The sequence below is a fragment of the Ammospiza caudacuta genome, chromosome 2 (genome assembly GCF_027887145.1).
Source record: "Ammospiza caudacuta isolate bAmmCau1 chromosome 2, bAmmCau1.pri, whole genome shotgun sequence".
In the NCBI taxonomy this organism is placed as follows: domain Eukaryota; kingdom Metazoa; phylum Chordata; class Aves; order Passeriformes; family Passerellidae; genus Ammospiza; species Ammospiza caudacuta.
In genome coordinates this window covers 21,575,495-21,590,326 of record NC_080594.1, presented here as the reverse complement: position 1 = coordinate 21,590,326, position 14,832 = coordinate 21,575,495, and positions in this window count along the sequence as shown.

The following is a 14,832-nucleotide window of genomic DNA, read 5'->3' as shown; positions in this document are numbered from 1 at the left end:
TCTCCTGAATTTTCCAATCACATGAACATTCGACTGGAAGCTGTTTTGGACAACTTTTCTTTGCTTCCTTCCAAGCACTTGGCAGACCTCCGTGGAACGTCTAGAAGACGATGGGAGATGTTTTCTGTGCTGGCACAGTTTTTCCTCGCCAGACATAGTGGAAAAGCTTTCTGCTAAGATGTAGACTACAAAAGACGCTAAAGACCAAGGTACGATGCTCTCCGGAGCTAAACGCCGCTCCCGGGCGTCTTTCGGCAGAAGCCTCGCTAAGGAGAGCCCTGCGAGCGGCACAATCGACTTTGCGCGAAGAAGCCGCTTCTTCGCCTCCGGGAGCCGGAGAGAGCGGCAGCTTCGGAAAGGCGCAGAAGGAAGCTGTACAACACTGGGATTGTGTGCGCAGCTTGCCAACTGACTGAAAACAGTACCTTACCACTCTCCTGACTTTTCCAATCACATGAACATTCGATTGGAAGCTGTTTTGGACAACTTTTCTTTGCTTCCTTCCAAACACTTGGCAGACCTCCGTGGAACGTCCAGAACACGATGGGAGATGTTTTCTGTGCTGGCACTGTTTTCCCTACCCAGACATAGTGGAAAAGCTTTCTGCTAAGAGGTAGACTACAAAAGACGCTAAAGACCAAGGTACGATGCTCTCCGGAGCTAAGCGCCGCTCCCGGGCGTCTTTCAGCAGAAGCAGCGCTAAGGAGAGCCCTGCGAGCGGCACAATCGTCTTTGCGCGAAGAAGCCGCTTCTTCGCCTCCGGGAGCCGGAGAGAGCGACAGCTTCGGAAAGGCGCAGAAGGAAGCTGTACAACACTGGGATTGTGTGCACAGCTTGCCAACTGATAGAAAACAGTACCTTAGCACTCTCCTGAATTTTCCAATCACATGAACATTCGACTGGAAGCTGTTTTGGACAACTTTTCTTTGCTTCCTTCCAAGCACTTGGCAGACCTCCTTGGAACGTCTAGAAGACGATGGGAGATGTTTTCTGTGCTGGCACAGTTTTTCCTCGCCAGACATAGTGGAAAAGCTTTCTGCTAAGATGTAGACTACAAAAGACGCTAAAGACGAAGGTACGATGGCTCTCCGGAGCTAAGCGCCGCTCCCGGGCGTCTTTCGGCAGAAGCCGCGCTAAGGAGGGCCCTGCGAGCGGCACAATCGTCTTTGCGCGAAGAAGCCGCTTCTTCGCCTCCGGGAGCCGGAGAGAGCGGCAGCTTCGGAAAGGCGCAGAAGGAAGCTGTACAACACTGGGATTGTGTGCGCAGCTTGCCAACTGATAGAAAACAGTACCTTACCACTCTCCTGACTTTTCCGGTCACATGAACATTCGATTGGAAGCTGTTTTGGACAACTTTTCTTTGCTTCCTTCCAAACATTTGGCAGACCTCCGTGGAACGTCTAGAACACGATGGGAGCTGTTTTCTGTGCTGGCACAGTTTTTCCTCGCCAGACATAGTGGAAAAGCTTTCTGCCAGGATGTAGACTACAAAAGACGCTAAAGACCAAGGTACGATGCTCTCCGGAGATAAGAGCCGCTCCGGGGCGTCTTTCCGCAGAAGCCGCGCTAACGAGAGCCCTGCGAGCGGCACAATCGTCTTTGTGCGAAGAAGCCGCTTCTTCGCCTCCGGGAGCCGGAGAGAGCGGCAGCTTCGGAAAGGCGCAGAAGGATACTATACAACACTGGGATTGTGTGCGCAGCTTGCCAACTGATAGAAAACAGTACCTTCGCACTCTCCTGACTTTTCCAATCACATGAACATTCCACTGGATGCTGTTTTGGACAACTTCTCTGTGCTTCCTTCTAAACACCTGGCAAACCTCCGTGGAACGTCTAGAACACGATGGGAGCTGTTTTCTGTGCTGGCACAGTTTTTCCTCGCCAGACATAGTGGAAAAGCTTTCTGCTAAGATGTAGACTACAAAAGACGCTAAAGACCAAGGTACGATGCTCTCCCGAGATAAGCGCTGCTCCCGGGCGTCTTTCGGCAGAAGCCTCGCTAAGGAGAGCCCTGCGAGCGGCACAATCGTCTTTGCGCGAAGAAGCCGCTTCTGCGCCTCCGGGAGCCGGAGAGAGCGACAGCTTCGGAAAGGCGCAGAAGGAAGCTGTACAACACTGGGATTGTGTGCGCAGCTGGCCAACTGATAGAAAACAGTACCTTACCACTCTCCTGACTTTTCCAATCACATGAACATTCCACTGGAAGCTGTTTTGGACAACTTTTCTTTGCTTCCTTCCAAACACTTGGCAGACCTCCGTGGAACGTCTAGAACACGATGGGAGATGTTTTCTGTGCTGGCACAGTTTTACCTCGCCAGACATAGTGGAAAAGCTTTCTGCTAAGATGTAGACTACAAAAGACGCTAAAGACCAAGGTACGATGGCTCTCCGGAGCTAAGCGCCGCTCCTGGGCGTCTTTCGGCAGAAGCCGCGGTAAAGTGAGCCCTGCGAGCGGCACAATCGTCTTTGCGCGAAGAAGCCGCTTCTTCGCCTCCGGGAGCCGGAGAGAGCGGCAGCTTCGGAAAGGCGCAGAAGGAAGCTGTACAACACTGGGATTGTGTGCGCAGCTTGGCAACTGATAGAAAACAGTACCTTACCACTCTCCTCACTTTTCCAATCACATGAACAGTCGACTGGATGCTGTTTTGGACAACTTCTCTTTGCTTCCTTCCAAACACCTGGCAGACCTCCGTGGAACGTCTAGAACACGATGGGAGCTGTTTTCTGTGAAGGCACAGTTTTTCCTCGCCAGACATAGTGGAAAAGCTTTCTGCTAAGATGTAGACTACAAAAGACGCTAAAGACGAAGGTACGATGCTCTCCGGAGCTAAACTCCGCTCCCGGGCGTCTTTCGGCAGAAGCCGCGCTAAGGAGAGCCCTGCGAGCGACACAATCGTCTTTGCGCGAAGAAGCCGCTTCTTCGCCTCCGGGAGCCGGAGAGAGCGGCAGCTTCGGAAAGGCGCAGAAGGAAGCTGTACAACACTGGGATTGTGTGCGCAGCTTGCCAACTGATAGAAAACAGTACCTTAGCGCTCTCCTGACTTTTCCAGTCACATGAACATTCGATTGGAAGCTTTTTTGGACAACTTTTCTTTGCTTCCTTCCAAACACTTGGCAGACCTCTGTGGAACGTCGAGAACACGATGGGAGCTGTTTTCTGTGCTGGCACAGTTTTTCCTAGCCAGACATAGTGGAAAAGCTTTCTGCTAAGATGTAGACTACAAAAGACGCTAAAGACCAAGGTACGATGGCTCTCCGGAGCTAAGCGCCGCTCCCGGGCGTCTTTCGGCAGAAGCCGCGCTAAGGAGAGCCCTGCGAGCGGCACAATCGTCTTTGCGCGAAGAAGCCGCTTCTTCGCCTCCGGGAGCCGGAGAGAGCGGCAGCTTCGGAAAGGCGCAGACGGAAGCTGTACAACACTGGGATTGTGTGCGCAGCTGGCCAACTGATAGAAAACAGTACCTTACCACTCTCCTGACATTTCCAATCACATGAACAGTCGACTGGAAGCTGTTTTGGACAACTTTTCTTTGCTTCCTTCCAAATACTTGGCAGACCTCCGTGGAACGTCTAGAACACGATGGGAGCTGTTTTCTGTGCTGGCACAGTTTTTCCTCGCCAGACATATTGGAAAAGCTTTCTGCCTGGATGTAGACTACAAAAGACGCTAAAGACCAAGGTACGATGCTCTCCGGAGCTAAGCGCCGCTCCCGGGCGTCTTTCGGCAGAAGCCGCGCTAAGGCGAGCCCTGCGAGCGGCACAATCGTCTTTGCGCGAAGAAGCCGCTTCTTCGCCTCCGGGAGCCGGAGAGAGCGGCAGCTTCGGAAAGGCGCAGAAGGTAGCTGTACAACACTGGGATTGTGTGCGCAGCTTGCCAACTGATAGGAAACAGTACCTTAGCACTCTCCTGACTTTTCCAATCACATGAACATTCCACTGGAAGCTGTTTTGGACAACTTTTCTTTGCTTCCTTCCAAACACTTGGCAGACCTCAATGGAACGTCCAGAACACGACGGGAGATGTTTTCTGTGCTGGCACAGTTTTTCCTAGCCAGACATAGTGGAAAAGCTTTCTGCTAAGATGTAGACTACAAAAGACGCTAAAGACGAAGCTACGATGCTCTCCGGAGCTAAACGCCGCTCCCGGGCGTCTTTCGGCAGAAGCCGCGCTAAGGAGAGCCCTGCGAGCGGCACAATCGTCTTTGCGCGTAGAAGCCGCTTCTTCGCCTCCGGGAGCCGGAGAGAGCGGCAGCTTCGGAAAGGCGCAGAAGGAAGCTGTACAACACTGGGATTGCGTGCGCAGCTTGCCAACTGATAGAAAACAGTACCTTACCACTCTCCTGACTTTTCCAAACACATGAACAGTCGACTGGATGCTGTTTTGGACAACTTCTCTTTGCTTCCTTCCAAACACCTGGCAGACTTCCGTGGAACGTCCAGAACACGATGGGAGCTGTTTTCTGTGCTGGCACAGTTTTTCCTCGCCAGACATAGTGGAAAAGCTTTCTGCTAAGATGAAGACTACAAAAGACGCTAAAGACCAAGGTACGATGCTCTCCGGAGCTAAGCGCCGCTCCCGGGCGTCTTTCGGCAGAAGCCGCGCTAAGGAGAGCCCTGCGAGCGGCACAATCGTCTTTGCGCGAAGAAGCCGCTTCTTCGCCTCCGGGAGCCGGAGAGAGCGGCAGCTTCGGAAAGGCGCAGAAGGTAGCTGTACAACACTGGGATTGTGTGCGCAGCTTGCCAACTGATAGGAAACAGTACCTTAGCACTCTCCTGACTTTTCCAATCACATGAACATTCCACTGGAAGCTGTTTTGGACAACTTCTCTTTGCTTCCTTCCAAACACTTGGCAGACCTCCGTGGAACGTCTAGAACACGATGGGAGCTGTTTTCTGTGAAGGCACAGTTTTTCCTCGCCAGACATAGTGGAAAAGCTTTCTGCTAAGATGAAGACTACAAAAGACGCTAAAGACCAAGGTACGATGCTCTCCGGAGCTAAGCGCCGCTCCCGGGCGTCTTTCGGCAGAAGCCGCGCTAAGGAGAGCCCTGCGAGCGGCACAATCGTCTTTGCGCGAAGAAGCCGCTTCTTCGCCTCCGGGAGCCGGAGAGAGCGGCAGCTTTGGAAAGGCGCAGAAGGAAGCTGTACAACACTGGGATTGTGTGCGCAGCTTGCCAACTGACTGAAAACAGTACCTTACCACTCTCCTGACTTTTCCGGTCACATGAACATTCGATTGGAAGCTGTTTTGGACAACTTTTCTTTGCTTCCTTCCAAACACTTGGCAGACCTCCGTGGAACGTCCAGAACACGATGGGAGATGTTTTCTGTGCTGGCACAGTTTTTCCTCGCCAGACATAGTGGAAAAGCTTTCTGCTAAGATGTAGACTACAAAAGACGCTAAAGACCAAGGTACGATGCTCTCCGGAGCTAAACGCCGCTCCCGGGCGTCTTTCGGCAGAAGCCTCGCTAAGGAGAGCCCTGCGAGCGGCACAATCGACTTTGCGCGAAGAAGCCGCTTCTTCGCCTCTGGGAGCCGGAGAGAGCGGCAGCTTCGGAAAGGCGCAGAAGGAAGCTGTACAACACTGGGATTGTGTGCGCAGCTTGCCAACTGACTGAAAACAGTACCTTACCACTCTCCTGACTTTTCCAATCACATGAACATTCGATTGGAAGCTGTTTTGGACAACTTTTCTTTGCTTCCTTCCAAACACTTGGCAGACCTCCGTGGAACGTCCAGAACACGATGGGAGATGTTTTCTGTGCTGGCACTGTTTTTCCTAGCCAGACATAGTGGAAAAGCTTTCTGCTAAGAGGTAGACTACAAAAGACGCTAAAGACCAAGGTACGATGCTCTCCGGAGCTAAGCGCCGCTCCCGGGCGTCTTTCAGCAGAAGCAGCGCTAAGGAGAGCCCTGCGAGCGGCACAATCGTCTTTGCGCGAAGAAGCCGCTTCTTCGCCTCCGGGAGCCGGAGAGAGCGACAGCTTCGGAAAGGCGCAGAAGGAAGCTGTACAACACTGGGATTGTGTGCACAGCTTGCCAACTGATAGAAAACAGTACCTTAGCACTCTCCTGAATTTTCCAATCACATGAACATTCGACTGGAAGCTGTTTTGGACAACTTTTCTTTGCTTCCTTCCAAGCACTTGGCAGACCTCCGTGGAACGTCTAGAAGACGATGGGAGATGTTTTCTGTGCTGGCACAGTTTTTCCTCGCCAGACATAGTGGAAAAGCTTTCTGCTAAGATGTAGACTACAAAAGACGCTAAAGACGAAGGTACGATGGCTCTCCGGAGCTAAGCGCCGCTCCCGGGCGTCTTTCGGCAGAAGCCGCGCTAAGGAGGGCCCTGCGAGCGGCACAATCGTCTTTGCGCGAAGAAGCCGCTTCTTCGACTCCGGGAGCCGGAGAGAGCGGCAGCTTCGGAAAGGCGCAGAAGGAAGCTGTACAACACTGGGATTGTGTGCGCAGCTTGCCAACAGATAGAAAACAGTACCTTACCACTCTCCTGACTTTTCCGGTCACATGAACATTCGATTGGAAGCTGTTTTGGACAACTTTTCTTTGCTTCCTTCCAAACATTTGGCAGACCTCCGTGGAACGTCTAGAACACGATGGGAGCTGTTTTCTGTGCTGGCACAGTTTTTCCTCGCCAGACATAGTGGAAAAGCTTTCTGCCAGGATGTAGACTACAAAAGACGCTAAAGACCAAGGTACGATGCTCTCCGGAGATAAGAGCCGCTCCGGGGCGTCTTTCCGCAGAAGCCGCGCTAACGAGAGCCCTGCGAGCGGCACAATCGTCTTTGTGCGAAGAAGCCGCTTCTTCGCCTCCGGGAGCCGGAGAGAGCGGCTGCTTCGGAAAGGCGCAGAAGGATACTGTACAACACTGGGATTGTGTGCGCAGCTTGCCAACTGATAGAAAACAGTACCTTCGCACTCTCCTGACTTTTCCAATCACATGAACATTCCACTGGATGCTGTTTTGGACAACTTCTCTGTGCTTCCTTCTAAACACCTGGCAAACCTCCGTGGAACGTCTAGAACACGATGGGAGCTGTTTTCTGTGCTGGCACAGTTTTTCCTCGCCAGACATAGTGGAAAAGCTTTCTGCTAAGATGTAGACTACAAAAGACGCTAAAGACCAAGGTACGATGCTCTCCCGAGATAAGCGCTGCTCCCGGGCGTCTTTCGGCAGAAGCCTCGCTAAGGAGAGCCCTGCGAGCGGCACAATCGTCTTTGCGCGATGAAGCCGCTTCTTCGCCTCCGGGAGCCGGAGAGAGCGACAGCTTCGGAAAGGCGCAGAAGGAAGCTGTACAACACTGGGATTGTGTGCGCAGCTGGCCAACTGATAGAAAACAGTACCTTACCACTCTCCTGACTTTTCCAATCACATGAACATTGCACTGGAAGCTGTTTTGGACAACTTTTCTTTGCTTCCTTCCAAACACTTGGCAGACCTCCGTGGAACGTCTAGAACACGATGGGAGCTGTTTTCTGTGCTGGCACAGTTTTTCCTCGCCAGACATAGTGGAAAAGCTTTCTGCTAAGATGTAGACTACAAAAGACGCTAAAGACCAAGGTACGATGGCTCTCCGGAGCAAAGCGCCGCTCCTGGGCGTCTTTCGGCAGAAGCCGCGGTAAAGTGAGCCCTGCGAGCGGCACAATCGTCTTTGCGCGAAGAAGCCGCTTCTTCGCCTCCGGGAGCCGGAGAGAGCGGCAGCTTCGGAAAGGCGCAGAAGGAAGCTGTACAACACTGGGATTGTGTGCGCAGCTTGGCAACTGATAGAAAACAGTACCTTAGCACTCTCCTGACTTTTCCAATCACATGAACAGTCGACTGGATGCTGTTTTGGACAACTTCTCTTTGCTTCCTTCCAAACACCTGGCAGACCTCCGTGGAACGTCTAGAACACGATGGGAGCTGTTTTCTGTGAAGGCACAGTTTTTCCTCGCCAGACATAGTGGAAAAGCTTTCTGCTAAGATGAAGACTACAAAAGACGCTAAAGACCAAGGTACGATGCTCTCCGGAGCTAAGCGCCGCTCCCGGGCGTCTTTCGGCAGAAGCCGCGCTAAGGAGAGCCCTGCGAGCGGCACAATCGTCTTTGCGCGAAGAAGCCGCTTCTTCGCCTCCGGGAGCCGGAGAGAGCGGCTGCTTCGGAAAGGCGCAGAAGGAAGCTGTACAACACTGGGATTGTGTGCGCAGCTTGCCAACTGATAGAAAACAGTACCTTAGCACTCTCCTGACTTTTCCAATCACATGAACATTCCACTGGAAGCTGTTTTGTACAACTTTTCTTTGCTTCCTTCCAAACACTTGGCAGACCTCCGTGGAACGTTTAGAACACGATGGGAGATGTTTTCTGTGCTGGCACAGTTTTTCCTCGCCAGACATAGTGGAAAAGCTTTCTGCTAAGATGTAGACTACAAAAGACGCTAAAGACGAAGGTACGATGCTCTCCGGAGCTAAGCGCCGCTCCCGGGCGTCTTTCGGCAGAAGCCGAGCTAAGGAGAGCCCTGCGAGCGGCACAATCGACTTTGCGCGAAGAAGCCGCATCTTCACCTCTGGGAGCCGGAGAGAGCGGCAGCTTCGGAAAGGCGCAGAAGGAAGCTGTACAACACTGGGATTGTGTGCGCAGCTTGCCAACTGATAGAAAACAGTACCCTACCACTCTCCTGAATTTTCCAATCACATGAACATTCCACTGGAAGCTGTTTTGGACAACTTTTCTTTGCTTCCTTCCAAACACCAGGCAGACCTCCGTGGAACGTCTAGAACACGATGGGAGCTGTTTTCTGTGAAGGCACAGTTTTTCCTCGCCAGACATAGTGGAAAAGCTTTCTGCTAAGATGAAGACTACAAAAGACGCTAAAGACGAAGGTACGATGCTCTCCGGAGCTAAGCGCCGCTCCCGGGCGTCTTTCGGCAGAAGCCGCGCTAAGGAGAGCCCTGCGAGCGGCACAAGCGTCTTTGCGCGAAGAAGCCGCTTCTTCGCCTCCGGGAGCCGGAGAGAGCAGCAGCTTTGGAAAGGCGCAGAAGGAAGCTGTACAACACTGGGATTGTGTGCGCAGCTTGCCAACTGACTGAAAACAGTACCTTAGCACTCTCCTGACTTTTCCAATCACATGAACATTCCACTGGAAGCTGTTTTGGACAACTTCTCTTTGCTTCCTTCCAAACACTTGGCAGACCTCCGTGGAACGTCCAGAACACGATGGGAGATGTTTTCTGTGCTGGCACAGTTTTTCCTAGCCAGACATAGTGGAAAAGCTTTCTGCTAAGAGGTAGACTACAAAAGACGCTAAAGACCAAGGTACGATGCTCTCCGGAGCTAAGCGCCGCTCCCGGGCGTCTTTCAGCAGAAGCAGCGCTAAGGAGAGCCCTGCGAGCGGCACAATCGTCTTTGCGCGAAGAAGCCGCTTCTTCGCCTCCGGGAGCCGGAGAGAGCGACAGCTTCGGAAAGGCGCAGAAGGAAGCTGTACAACACTGGGATTGTGTGCACAGCTTGCCAACTGATAGAAAACAGTACCTTAACACTCTCCTGAATTTTCCAATCACATGAACATTCGACTGGAAGCTGTTTTGGACAACTTTTCTTTGCTTCCTTCCAAGCACTTGGCAGACCTCCGTGGAACGTCTAGAACACGATGGGAGATGTTTTCTGTGCTGGCACAGATTTCCTCGCCAGACATAGTGGAAAAGCTTTCTGCTAAGATGTAGACTACAAAAGACGCTAAAGACGAAGGTACGATGGCTCTCCGGAGCTAAGCGCCGCTCCCGGGCGTCTTTCGGCAGAAGCCGCGCTAAGGAGAGCCCTGCGAGCGGCACAATCGTCTTTGCGCGAAGAAGCCGCTTCTTCGCCTCCGGGAGCCGGAGAGAGCGGCAGCTTCGGAAAGGCGCAGAAGGAAGCTGTACAACACTGCGATTATGTGCGCAGCTTGCCAACTGATAGAAAACAGTACCTTACCACTCTCCTGACTTTTCCGGTCACATGAACATTCGATTGGAAGCTGTTTTGGACAACTTTTCTTTGCTTCCTTCCAAACATTTGGCAGACCTCCGTGGAACGTCTAGAACACGATGGGAGCTGTTTTCTGTGCTGGCACAGTTTTTCCTCGCCAGACATAGTGGAAAAGCTTTCTGCCAGGATGTAGACTACAAAAGACGCTAAAGACCAAGGTACGATGCTCTCCGGAGATAAGAGCCGCTCCGGGGCGTCTTTCCGCAGAAGCCGCGCTAAGGAGAGCCCTGCGAGCGGCACAATCGTCTTTGTGCGAAGAAGCCGCTTCTTCGCCTCCGGGAGCCGGAGAGAGCGGCAGCTTCGGAAAGGCGCAGAAGGATACTGTACAACACTGGGATTGTGTGCGCAGCTTGCCAACTGATAGAAAACAGTACCTTCGCACTCTCCTGACTTTTCCAATCACATGAACATTCCACTGGATGCTCTTTTGGACAACTTCTCTGTGCTTCCTTCCAAACACCTGCCAAACCTCCGTGGAACGTCTAGAACACGATGGGAGCTGTTTTCTGTGCTGGCACAGTTTTTCCTCGCCAGACATAGTGGAAAAGCTTTCTGCTAAGATGTAGACTACAAAAGACGCTAAAGACCAAGGTACGATGCTCTCCCGAGATAAGCGCTGCTCCCGGGCGTCTTTCGGCAGAAGCCTCGCTAAGGAGAGCCCTGCGAGCGGCACAATCGTCTTTACGCGAAGAAGCCGCTTCTGCGCCTCCGGGAGCCGGAGAGAGCGACAGCTTCGGAAAGGCGCAGAAGGAAGCTGTACAACACTGGGATTGTGTGCGCAGCTGGCCAACTGATAGAAAACAGTACCTTACCACTCTCCTGACTTTTCCAATCACATGAACATTCCACTGGAAGCTGTTTTGGACAACTTTTCTTTGCTTCCTTCCAAACACTTGGCAGACCTCCGTGGAACGTCTAGAACACGATGGGAGCTGTTTTCTGTGCTGGCACAGTTTTTCCTCGCCAGACATAGTGGAAAAGCTTTCTGCTAAGATGTAGACTACAAAAGACGCTAAAGACCAAGGTACGATGGCTCTCCGGAGCTAAGCGCCGCTCCTGGGGGTCTTTCGGCAGAAGCCGCGGTAAAGTGAGCCCTGCGAGCGGCACAATCGTCTTTGCGCGAAGAAGCCGCTTCTTCGCCTCCGGGAGCCGGAGAGAGCGGCAGCTTCGGAAAGGCGCAGAAGGAAGCTGTACAACACTGGGATTGTGTGCGCAGCTTGCCAACTGATAGAAAACAGTACCTTACCACTCTCCTGACTTTTCCAATCACATGAACAGTCGACTGGATGCTGTTTTGGACAACTTCTCTTTGCTTCCTTCCAAACACCTGGCAGACCTCCGTGGAACGTCTAGAACACGATGGGAGCTGTTTTCTGTGAAGGCACAGTTTTTCCTCGCCAGACATAGTGGAAAAGCTTTCTGCTAAGATGTAGACTACAAAAGACGCTAAAGACGAAGGTACGATGCTCTCCGGAGCTAAACGCCGCTCCCGGGCGTCTTTCGGCAGAAGCCGAGCTAAGGAGAGCCCTGCGAGCGGCACAATCGACTTTGCGCGAAGAAGCCGCTTCTTCGCCTCTGGGAGCCAGAGAGAGCGGCAGCTTCGGAAAGGCGCAGAAGGAAGCTGTACAACACTGGGATTGTGTGCGCAGCTTGCCAACTGACAGAAAACAGTACCTTACCACTCTCCTGACTTTTCCAATCACATGAACATTCCACTGGAAGCTGTTTTGGACAACTTCTCTTTGCTTCCTTCCAAACACTTGGCAGACCTCTGTGGAACGTCTAGAACACGATGGGAGCTCTTTTCTGTGCTGGCACAGTTTTTCCTAGCCAGACATAGTGGAAAAGCTTTCTGCTAAGATGTAGACTACAAAAGACGCTAAAGACCAAGGTACGATGGCTCTCCGGAGCTAAGCGCCGCTCCCGGGCGTCTTTCAGCAGAAGCAGCGCTAAGGAGAGCCCTGCGAGCGGCACAATCGTCTTTGCGCGAAGAAGCCGCTTCTTCGCCTCCGGGAGCCGGAGAGAGCGGCAGCTTCGGAAAGGCGCAGAAGGAAGCTGTACAACACTGGGATTGTGTGCGCAGCTGGCCAACTGATAGAAAACAGTACCTTACCACTCTCCTGACATTTCCAATCACATGAACAGTCGACTGGAAGCTGTTTTGGACAACTTTTCTTTGCTTCCTTCCAAACACTTGGCAGACCTCCGTGGAACGTCTAGAACACGATGGGAGCTGTTTTCTGTGCTGGCACAGTTTTTCCTCGCCAGACATATTGGAAAATCTTTCTGCCTGGATGTAGACTACAAAAGACGCTAAAGACCAAGGTACGATGCTCTCCGGAGCTAAGCGCCGCTCCCGGGCGTCTTTCGGCAGAAGCCGCGCTAAGGCGAGCCCTGCGAGCGGCACAATCGTCTTTGCGCGAAGAAGCCGCTTCTTCGCCTCCGGGAGCCGGAGAGAGCGGCAGCTTCGGAAAGGCGCAGAAGGTAGCTGTACAACACTGGGATTGTGTGCGCAGCTTGCCAACTGATAGGAAACAGTACCTTACCACTCTCCTGACTTTTCCAATCACATGAACATTCCACTGGAAGCTGTTTTGGACAACTTTTCTTTGCTTCCTTCCAAACACTTGGCAGACCTCAATGGAACGTCCAGAACACGACGGGAGATGTTTTCTGTGCTGGCACAGTTTTTCCTAGCCAGACATAGTGGAAAAGCTTTCTGCTAAGATGTAGACTACAAAAGACGCTAAAGACGAAGCTACGATGCTCTCCGGAGCTAAACGCCGCTCCCGGGCGTCTTTCGGCAGAAGCCGCGCTAAGGAGAGCCCTGCGAGCGGCACAATCGTCTTTGCGCGTAGAAGCCGCTTCTTCGCCTCCGGGAGCCGGAGAGAGCGGCAGCTTCGGAAAGGCGCAGAAGGAAGCTGTACAACACTGGGATTGCGTGCGCAGCTTGCCAACTGATAGAAAACAGTACCTTAGCACTCTCCTGACTTTTCCAAACACATGAACAGTCGACTGGATGCTGTTTTGGACAACTTCTCTTTGCTTCCTTCCAAACACCTGGCAGACTTCCGTGGAACGTCCAGAACACGATGGGAGATGTTTTCTGTGCTGGCACAGTTTTTCCTCGCCAGACATAGTGGAAAAGCTTTCTGCTAAGATGAAGACTACAAAAGACGCTAAAGACCAAGGTACGATGCTCTCCGGAGCTAAGCGCCGCTCCCGGGCGTCTTTCGGCAGAAGCCGCGCTAAGGAGAGCCCTGCGAGCGGCACAATCGTCTTTGCGCGAAGAAGCCGCTTCTTCACCTCCGGGAGCCGGAGAGAGCGGCAGCTTCGGAAAGGCGCAGAAGGTAGCTGTACAACACTGGGATTGTGTGCGCAGCTTGCCAACTGATAGGAAACAGTACCTTAGCACTCTCCTGACTTTTCCAATCACATGAACATTGCACTGGAAGCTGTTTTGGACAACTTTTCTTTCCTTCCTTCCAAACACTTGGCAGACCTCCGTGGAACGTTTAGAACACGATGGGAGATGTTTTCTGTGCTGGCACAGTTTTTCCTCGCCAGACATAGTGGAAAAGCTTTCTGCTAAGATGTAGACTACAAAAGACGCTAAAGACGAAGGTACGATGCTCTCCGGAGCTAAACGCCGCTCCCGGGCGTCTTTCGGCAGAAGCCGAGCTAAGGAGAGCCCTGCGAGCGGCACAATCGACTTTGCGCGAAGAAGCCGCTTCTTCGCCTCTGGGAGCCAGAGAGAGCGGCAGCTTCGGAAAGGCGCAGAAGGAAGCTGTACAACACTGGGATTGTGTGCGCAGCTTGCCAAATGACAGAAAACAGTACCTTACCACTCTCCTGACTTTTCCAATCACATGAACATTCCACTGGAAGCTGTTTTGGACAACTTTTCTTTGCTTCCTTCCAAACACTTGGCAGACCTCCGTGGAACGTCTAGAACACGATGGGAGATGTTTTCTGTGCTGGCACAATTTTTCCTAGCCAGACATAGTGGAAAAGCTTTCTGCTAAGATGTAGACTACAAAAGACGCTAAAGACCAAGGTACGATGCTCTCCGGAGCCAAGCGCCGCTCCCGGGCGTCTTTCGGCAGAAGCCGCGCTAAGGAGAGCCCTGCGAGCGGCACAATCGTCTTTGCGCGAAGAAGCCGCTTCTTCGCCTCCGGGAGCCGGAGAGAGCGGCAGCTTTGGAAAGGCGCAGAAGGTAGCTGTACAACACTGGGATTGTGTGCGCAGCTTGCCAACTGATAGGAAACAGTACCTTAGCACTCTCCTGACTTTTCCAATCACATGAACATTGCACTGGAAGCTGTTTTGGAGAACTTTTCTTTGCTTCCTTCCAAACACCTGGCAGACCTCCGTGGAACGTTTAGAACACGATGGGAGATGTTTTCTGTGCTGGCACAGTTTTTCCTCGCCAGACATAGTGGAAAAGCTTTCTGCTAAGATGTAGACTACAACAGACGCTAAAGACCAAGGTACGATGCTCTCCGGAGCTAAACGCCGCTCCCGGGCGTCTTTCGGCAGAAGCCGAGCTAAGGAGAGCCCTGCGAGCGGCACAATCGACTTTGCGCGAAGAAGCCGCTTCTTCGCCTCTGGGAGCCGGAGAGAGCGGCTGCTTCGGAAAGGCGCAGAAGGTAGCTGTACAACACTGGGATTGTGTGCGCAGCTTGCCAACTGACAGAAAACAGTACCTTACCACTCTCCTGACTTTTCCAATCACATGAACATTCGATTGGAAGCTGTTTTGGACAACTTTTCTTTGCTTCCTTCCAAACACTTGGCAGACCTCCGTGGAACGTCCA